Source organism: Pyrus communis, chromosome 8 (genome assembly GCF_963583255.1).
Source record: "Pyrus communis chromosome 8, drPyrComm1.1, whole genome shotgun sequence".
NCBI lineage: Eukaryota > Viridiplantae > Streptophyta > Magnoliopsida > Rosales > Rosaceae > Pyrus > Pyrus communis.
Genome location: NC_084810.1, coordinates 20,288,065 through 20,297,764, shown reverse-complemented (window position 1 = coordinate 20,297,764; position 9,700 = coordinate 20,288,065).

The window sequence follows — 9,700 nt, the reverse complement described above, 5'->3', positions numbered from 1 at the left end:
TAGCTGTATACATTTCTTGGCACTTAAAATCTTTTCTTATGGCTCACACATTGATATTTGACCATTTAATATCTAAAGCTAAATTCCCTAAATCATTCGATTTTGACGTTTCTATCTAAATTCACCATCTTCAATAGCAAGAAATTTTCTCTACTATTATTCAACATATGGTATGAATTTCTCTTTGATATAGAGTACAGAAGAACTCTTTAAGTGCTTATGAAGAAAAAAAATGGTCGAACCGAACAACCAAACAGGTTACTGAATGGCGTGGTTTGATTCCGTTATACTACTAGTTTGAACCGTAAATCAAATCAATACGAACCAAGCAAGATGCTAAACTGATTTGGTACCGAACCAAACTCGTTCACACTCATGCCTAATTAACAATATGCTACTTGTTAAAAATAAATAAAATGGCGTCACATGCCATTCTTTGTTGTTGTGCTCTGCTGTCATATGCTATATATATATATATATATATATATATATATATATATATATATATATATATCTGTTCATTGTTATCCACATACTTGTATCTTATCTGCATTTCTTAATCGTCGGTCCTCAGTTCTTCTTTCTTCCAGCTAAACAGTAAGACGTGGTCCAAACAATAAGTCTCAGGAGAGGCATGAGCGGAGCGCATGAGCGGGGGAAGAGTCTAGACATACGAGGAAGGTGAATCTTTTAAGTCTTGCATATAGTATACTTGTTTTGTGCATATCATGAGTAGATTATTTAGATCTAATTCAATGGCCAGCACTAGCTCTAGATCCAACTTAGGAACTATACCTGACATTGTCAATGAAGAACAAAAACTGGATTTTCAAACAGATGAAAGTATTGATTTTTCTGAATGGAACATTCCAAAAGTTTCAACCCAAAATATTTACAAGAAAAAATGGTCTTTGACCTCTTTCAAATCAGAACATCACGTCAAAACAGTTGAGAAAGCTTATGTTCTTAGCAAAGAGCATGAGACTTGTCAATTATTTTCTCCAAAACAAATCAAAGCGCATCGCAAAAATGGTCATAACTATCTTCATATTGGTTTAGTTCAAATCGCAGTTAAACCATTAACACGAAAAGGCCTTAACACTTCTATACTTTTATGTCTTCGCGACGCCAGATTTACTGATTTCAACGATAGTATACTAGGAATGATCGAATCTAGTCTTTACAACGGATCTATCCATTTTGATTGCTTTCCTGATCTCACAATAAGTCTTTCAGATCCACATGTTTTAAAAGCTCTTACTCTCAATATCAAAACCTCCGGGTACCAAGTACTGGAAGGAACACAGCCTTTGGCACTTATTTTTAGAATTTATTACAAAGTCGATTCACTGGCACAAACATGAATTTTCAAGCTTTGAACAAAAGTCCTCGCGACTTTGTAATAAATTCTAAAAATAAGTGCCAAAGGCTGTGTTCCTTCCAGTACTTGGTACCCGGAGGTTTTGATATTGAGAGTAAGAGCTTTTAAAACATGTGGATCTGAAAGACTTATTGTGAGATCAGGAAAGCAATCAAAATGGATAGATCCGTTGTAAAGACTAGATTCGATCATTCCTAGTATACTATCGTTGAAATCAGTAAATCTGGCGTCGCGAAGACATAAAAGTATAGAAGTGTTAAGGCCTTTTCGTGTTAATGGTTTAACTGCGATTTGAACTAAACCAATATGAAGATAGTTATGACCATTTTTGCGATGCACTTTGATTTGTTCTGGAGAAAATAATTGACAAGTCTCATGCTCTTTGCTAAGAGCATAAGCCTTCTCAACTGTTTTGACGTGATGTTCTGATTTGAAAGAGGTCAAAGACCATTTTTCTTGTAAATATTTTGGGTTGAAACTTTTGGAATGTTCCATTCAGAAAAATCAATACTTTCATCTGTTTGAAAATCCAGTTTTTGATCTTCATTGACAATGTCAGGTATAATTCCTAAGTTGGATCTAGAGCTAGTACTGGCCATTGAATTAGATCTAAATAATCTACTCATGATATGTACAAAACAAGTATACTATATGCAAGACTTAAAAGATTCACCTTCCTCGTATGTCTAGACTCTTCCCCCGCTCATGCGCTCCGCTCATGCCTCTCCTGGAACTTACTGTTTGGACCACGTCTTACTGTTTGGCTGGAAGAAAGAAGAACTGAGGACCGACGATTAAGAAATACAGATAAAATACAAGTATGTGGATAACAATGAACAGATTAGATAAATGCTAATGCAATTACCAACCACTTGGCTCTGATACCAAATGGGGCGGAATTAACAACAGCAGGCGGCAAAGCCGTCCATAGAATTTAGAGTGCGGAAGTAAAACATATAAAAACAGAGTAGCATATCAATATATTGAATTAAAAAGAACTCAGGTTGATTGAAAAGAAACATCCATGGATGACTGATAATAACATGGAAGGAAAGAATTAAATTAATTATAGAAGATAATTCCATGAAAATAATGAGTTAAATGTAATGATGCAAATATATTTTGAAAATAAGTTTTATTGAAAACTTACTGCAATGCAGATTACAAACAGGTGTTGCCTAATGGCAGATGAAACAAGTAAACAAGGTGGAGCTCGCAGGCATCCTGAATAATATGTATTACAAGTGTTTGGAAAATAATCTCTGTCCTTTGTGGATAAGTAGAGAGATGTATTCTTCAGCTGAGTTCTTGAGTTTTAAAAAACTATGCTTCTTCTGAAGATGAGTCCTTCTTATATAGAGCGAGGAGAATGATGGAGGCTTGCAAATTAGATCCGGGAATCCCGCTGTCCTCTGAAGAATGCTGGCAAAGCTGGCTAAATGATGAAAGGTGACTGTGTAATCACGTTGTTTCTTTTACAAAAGTTGAATGAATAGTGAAGATGCTTTGTTTCTTTTACAAAAGTTAAATGAATAGTGAAGATGCTTTGCTTTTCACTGTTGCATAATAACTTTCCCGAGGAAATGATGGCAGCTACTGTTGAAGATGCTGTTGTACAATCACATGGGCAAATAGTTCCATAATCAAACGGATCTTGAGCATCTTGGAGGTCCACTTGGTCTGCCCAGTTAACAGGAAGCTGAGAAGAGGCCTCAGAGGCATCAGAGTCCGAGTCTGAACCTTTCTTTTTCTGTAGCAATGCTGCTTCAGCCATGAGCTGTTGAGCTAGGTCCAGAAGCTGGGTAGTCTTTGAAGATTTTTCTTTCTTCGTGCTGGAGGATTTAGTTGACTTTGTTTTACCCTTGAGGGAAGAAGATGGACTAATGTCTGAAAGTGATTGAGCTGGTTCCTGAGCTTTCGGAAGTTCGGGAAATTGTTGGGTGTCTGGCAAGGCCTGTGAAGAGGATGCAGAAATTGCTGGAGCTGAACTCTGAGGAAATTATGCCCGAACTAGATCAATAATCTTTTGGTGGTTAAATTTGTCCCACCATTTTACCCATCGGGCCCTGTAAATTCCTCCATTGTCTAGCTGGAAATTCCATTTTAAGATCCATGGAACTTTATACTTGGCCATGAATAAAGAGAATAGGGAAACCCTGCTGTCAAAACGGCTGCGGTCAAAATCGGTCTTGAAATTATTGTTTAATGCTTGACGAAGGTCATCAGGAACAAGAGAAATATTTGGGCCATGAGTAGCCCACCAATCTGGAAACCATGCTGGAAAACGAAGTCTGAAACTTTTATCAAAGGTCACAAACCATGAATGACTAAAATCTTCCGTCTGATGAAGAAAAATATTAGTCCAAGCTTGAATGTAATCATAATAATTATAATTGTTGTTTGGTATGAGAACATGCTGGGTATGAAAGGGTTTGGTATGATAAAGGGGAATGCCCCAATCTTGCTCAACTAGGAATTTTCCAATATGAAGTGAATGGTATAGAATTTTGTTTTGATGAGTGGTGCTGTAGATTGGCTTAATAGCAATGCTTTCGGTCTCAGAGAGAATGGCCTGGTAATATTTGAGGTTTTTATATGGGGCTGCTGGGAGATAATGGTGATTTGGGAGCAAAAGTAGTCTAGCAATGCGTTCTAGAGGTTGATTTTTATCAATGTCAAGAGGTATGCACAAAAGCTTTGTACCATGACATCTCTACTAATTATTTTGTGAACGTGAGGGGGAAATTTAGAATATTCAAATTATATTAAGTGGGTAATGTTGGAGATGAACTTAAAATTTGTCTCCACTTCAACATGTAAATTGGTGTAAATTAATCGTTAGATTATCAAGCCGACCACAATGATATGTATGAGCCATTTAAAATTCTAAAAGCACATAAAATAAGCAAGAACATGACACAAATCCTCAAATTTAATTGTGCACATTTTCATTTGTATTTATATTGTCCGCGAATATATATGATTTGAGCTCCATTCCTTTTTATTAAAACAAAGTCTCCCTCACCTTCCCTTTTTCTCATAATTTTCAATCTTATCTGTTGATTACTTTATCTAAAAGGGACGGCTCACGATCACTAATCATAATTAAAATGCTAAATCCTTTTTAGTTTATAGTTTTTTTGGATCAGATCTAAGTTGAATTCAGAGAGCCACAGAGTTTGGTAGTAGAGGTGAGTTGTAAACCCTAATAACCAAATTCGTTTGAGGCATGCAGCTAGTAAATGCCAGATTTTGGATGCACGTTTTGTATTATATATGGATTAACAATGACTAGGATCACATGCAGGTGCAGAATATGCAGGTGTTAGAAGGTTTTATTTTTCCCCAAGTTGGAGAGATTTCCTTGGCATCTTGGCAGTTGGTTCCTATTCGATAACATGAATTTTTTTTAGATTGTCATGTTAGACTAATCAGTGAAATCATTGCTCAAAACTAGTTAACCCTTCTTAGCATATCCTTTTTATCGATGCTAATTTGAGTAATGTTAGGGGCAATAAATTTTTATGGATGCTAATAGTCACTCTTTAATTCTACCGTTGGTCCAAATATTAACCAAAATTGTGCTAAAACATAAAGGGCAGCTAAATTTTGCACCCTTCTAGTTTAGCAAACTAACACTAAAGACACAAAATTTTACACCATTGGTTCTTCTTTAGTAATTTAACAATCAAGTTAATCTTTGTTTTTCTGATTTAGCACTCAGTTGACCTATTTTTTTTTCTTTACATGCCCGTTTCAGAACATGCCCATTTGCCCATTGGACTTATGCCCTACTACGTGGTAGCGCATTTAGTTCCAAATTGGCATTTCCCTGACAATTGTGTTTAATCTTTACAAACATCAAGGTTCTCATTCGGGATTAATTCCCTTCGTTTGTGCAACTGTCAAAATGAAGATAAGTGTTGAAGAGATCATAATCAAGCTGCATAAACATATTATAATTTGTTTGGTCGAAGATTGTATAAACATATTTTTTTTTGGTCGAAGGCTGTATAAATCAATTTTTTTCATATCTTCTCTGTTGGTGATGAATTTTTGCACTTAAAATTGTACCTAGATGAGGCGAAGCATGATGTTTAGTTTTACATGCGCCACGTCACGTGTCTTTTTAAGTAAGTCATGCGATGTAATCAACAACTCACAAATATCTTATTTTGATCTTGAAACCCTATCCTTGAGTGTCCGTTGTCTTTGGTGACTTCATTCCTACATTCCTTGACATTTCCTTCTTGTTGTTTTGAGCCTCCAGTTCATTTTTGTGTGAAATGTTTATCATTTTCTTCATGGAAAATTGATTTTAAATCCCAAAAAAATTGGTTTACATCCACACTTTGCATGATGATCTAAGATACGCTTCTCTAATAAAGCATAAAATCATCTTAGGTATAATATTTATATACTTGTGTTGTTGGTGCTACGAAGATGAAGAATTCATGAAGGAGCTGCCATGTTTTGCAAATTAAGACCAAACTTGGTGATGATGTGTGAGGATGAAGTTGCACGTACGAAGGTATAAATCATATAAATTCTCAAGCCATAGTAGATACCTGGTCAGCGATGACCACCAGTTTTTCCCAAAGGTGGGTTTCCGGGTGAACGCCTTTTTGTGTTATTTGTTTTGCTTTCGTGACTTGAGAGTTTGTTGAATGCTCATCAGGCGATCGCCATAAGTTCATAGGAAGTTGTGTACGTTGTTGTATCAGTTGAGATGTTAGTTTTCTTGATAGACTGCTCTCACATATCACTCGAATTAATTATTGCTCTCGGGTGCCCTAGAGTTCAGGTTGTCACGATTATGCATGCTATACGTATTCCATTAAATGTGTGTGTTAATTTTTTTTCTGAAATGTTAAGTTCATATGTGCACCTAGAATTGTTGTGCTTCATTTCTATATCTGTTCTGGTCATCTATATTTAGTTTTCTGATAAAGTACTATGCAGTAAGTTTAAGAAGTTTGCTCAAGTTTGCTTTATGTTAGTGTGATCTTGTTCTCGAGTCATCACTAGTATCCAATTTCATTAGCACTCTCGACTTCAACTACAAGTGATGAAGAGAAATAACACTAGATGATAATAGCGTTGGTAAAATAGAATTGACATTTAAGTCATTGTTTAGCCATTTAGCCTAGATTGAAATTTTTGTCAGTTCTCTATCTAAAGACTGCACGTGAGAGCCTCATGAGACTAACTCTTCACTGAAGTAACTGTGTGCACATAAAATATCATGACCAATGAGAGCATTCCACGTGTACAACTTATCAAATATGACTACTTTGCACTTGACGAAATACGCAAAACATTAGCCAAACCCTTACGAGCTAATGTGCCACATTCTCTGCAAAGGCCTTAGAAATGCACAATCAACTGGCCCTCAGGCTCAATTCTTCGCCAACAGTCGAAGTCAATTGCCATGTGACCAACGCACCTTGATATGCAATAAGCTTGCCTATCAGCCTCTTACGAGGCAAGACTCTCCAAAGTATATTCTAGGAATCTCAGAAGAATATTTGTCTATCAGTGTGCAGACTAGGTAACACTATATGTTAACATATTCAATGAACCTAGACGCTAGGGTTAACTCCTCAAGCTTAGCTACTTTATTCCAGTAATAAAAAACTCTCACCACACTCTTATTATTTCTTACACACTTAGGTATCGGAAGCCCTTTGGCTAACACCACACTGGTTTTACTATGACTTTGTTTGTCTCTTTTCTTTATATATATAAATTTTCGTCAATTCAACCATAGCGAAAATTTGCTCCCACAGTTACAACCTCTATTAAGAATCATTGTTGTTAGCTTACTAATCCCGACTCTTATTAAGGGGGTATGAGCATAAGAAATCCTCAAGCAAAACAAAGAACGCACTATTTCTTTGTTACTCTCATTCTCCACATCTCAATTACTATCATCAATCCACCTCTCCTACTGTTCCTATGTTCTATTTGTTGGACAATTGATTAAGATTTGACATTCGTGTATGCCAGTAATCTGCATAAGGGCCCATACATCATGTAAGGCTTTCCGTTTATATTGGAGTTATATATCAATTATTGCATTATGCAATGTCATGATATGCAAGTAAAGAGGCGTTTACGGATTTAGGACCATGATATCTTGCCTTTCCTGAGTTGACATGCCAAAGACTCTACTCTTTTGTTTTTTTATTTTTCTTTTCTCATATTAACCAATTTTGCGTCGTCATGATGGAATTCACCTCAAAGATTCAACAAAACGAACTATGATTTTTTTACAAATGGTTACATTCCGAATTACACCGACACTGTTTGGGATAAACTCCACAACTCTTGAGATACAAATGGTTAAGTTGGGGATAATATTAGTATTGAACCATTTTATCCGTTTCTCTGAAACTTTCATATTGTATTAGAGCGGGTTTGTTCTGGGCCCAAACACTAGGTCTGTACTCTTTTTTGACCCACTTAACAGGAGTTTGTTTAAAGTGCGTACCATTCACATGCTTGTCTTTCCTTTCATGATGTGGAAGTTCTCTGCACGTGTGACCCACTAAATATTTCACATGAGATGGCATGTTGGAAATCTCACGTTGGATTTGGCAAAACCAATCACTATTTATATACAAGAGGTTCCATTTTTAATTACACCAAGTCCTTTTAGAAAATCCTACACCTCTTGGAGTACATGTGGTTAAGCTAACTGACAAATGTTGGACTATTTGACCCGTCTCTCTTAAACTTTAACAAAATCGTTACCTTTCAATTAATAAAGATGAAATGACAAAGTTAACCTCGTACACGTTATACTCATTTCGTCCTTCAATTAATACAGGAATTGTTTATGCATTTGGGCCTTAGAAGTTTTATTGAAAACGAACCAAACAACGTTTTTGGTTCACTAGGACCACTACAAACCAAATAACTTGAAAGACTCAAATAATTTGTTACAAACTTAAAGCAACAAATATGAGTGACTAAGGGCCAAGTCCACACAACCTTACTGCCAATAATCTTGTTACACATATCTTTGTTGTTAATATTTAAATGATTTTGGTTATTGGGTTTAGGATAATGCTTGTGCCCTCACTTACGATTAACCAACCTTTACTGTCTAAACATTATAATCAAAACCGTCCATTCTCTTTATCATCATTTAAAGATCATCTATGCAAAATATATTTCAATTTGGAGATTGTTTAATCATCCATACGTGCTAAACCAATCAATGATTTTAATAACAAGTAGTATCCTCGTGATGAATCGTCCATTTGGTCTATGCATATGAATGGCTCATAGATCTCCAAATTGAATGATTTTTTCCCATATATGACCTTTAGCTGATGATAAATAGAATGAACAATACCACTTATGATGTTTGAATGTAAAAAATTTATTAATCATAAGTTAGGAACAAATAAGTCCCCGTTAAGAGACACACGCATGATCCTTGAATTTAATAAGGATGTCTTATTTCCTCTTAAAACAATGAAACAGGACTGTTGTTGTTACTCTATGTCCATTACTTCGTTTAAAGCCTTAAACCATCTTTGTAATGGACCGTGAGAACTGCTAGGAGTTATCAACTCAGCCCAAATGGCCCAAACCATACCATAAGCATGATCATGTGTTGTATTGTACTCCTCATACCCCTTTAATACCAAAAAGTGCCCTTTACTCTTTTATTATTTTTTTATTTTTTTTATTTTTTTTATTTTAAACAAATGCTATTATCTACACTATGGAGGTGGGGGAGTGGCTTAAGCCTCACAATACGCTAACAATAATATGGTTGAAATTCGTCTTTGGCGAGAGTCAAGTCTAAGACCTCTTACTTACAAGTGAAGAGGAATACCAGTACTAAGTGGTGCCCCTTACTATTTATGATCACTGAAAAGATTTTGTTAATTAGAAAACGAATATATATGATCATGACCTGTATAATTTTTCTTTGGTTATTTAGAAAGTTTTTTTACTTCGAAATGAGATCATTGCGTGATTTTCCCCCACAATTTAGTTGCAATAAACTTGCATGTATAAAGAACACATACAACAAAGCTACATTATGAAATGGAGTTATCCCAGACTAGGTAATGATCTCGTCATCTATGTACGTTAAATTTGAAACCTCTTTCAACTAAGTGAAGACAACTACCACACTAAATCAAAGGCTAGCTAGTTGGTTTCAATGTTGTGTTATGTCGTTTGTGTCATAATATCTGAATTATGATATGTTGCTAAATCAATTTTTTTTTCTAGAAGTTTATATTCATTATTCGCAATGCCAACCCTAGCTAGCAACCCAATTACTATAAGTTATAA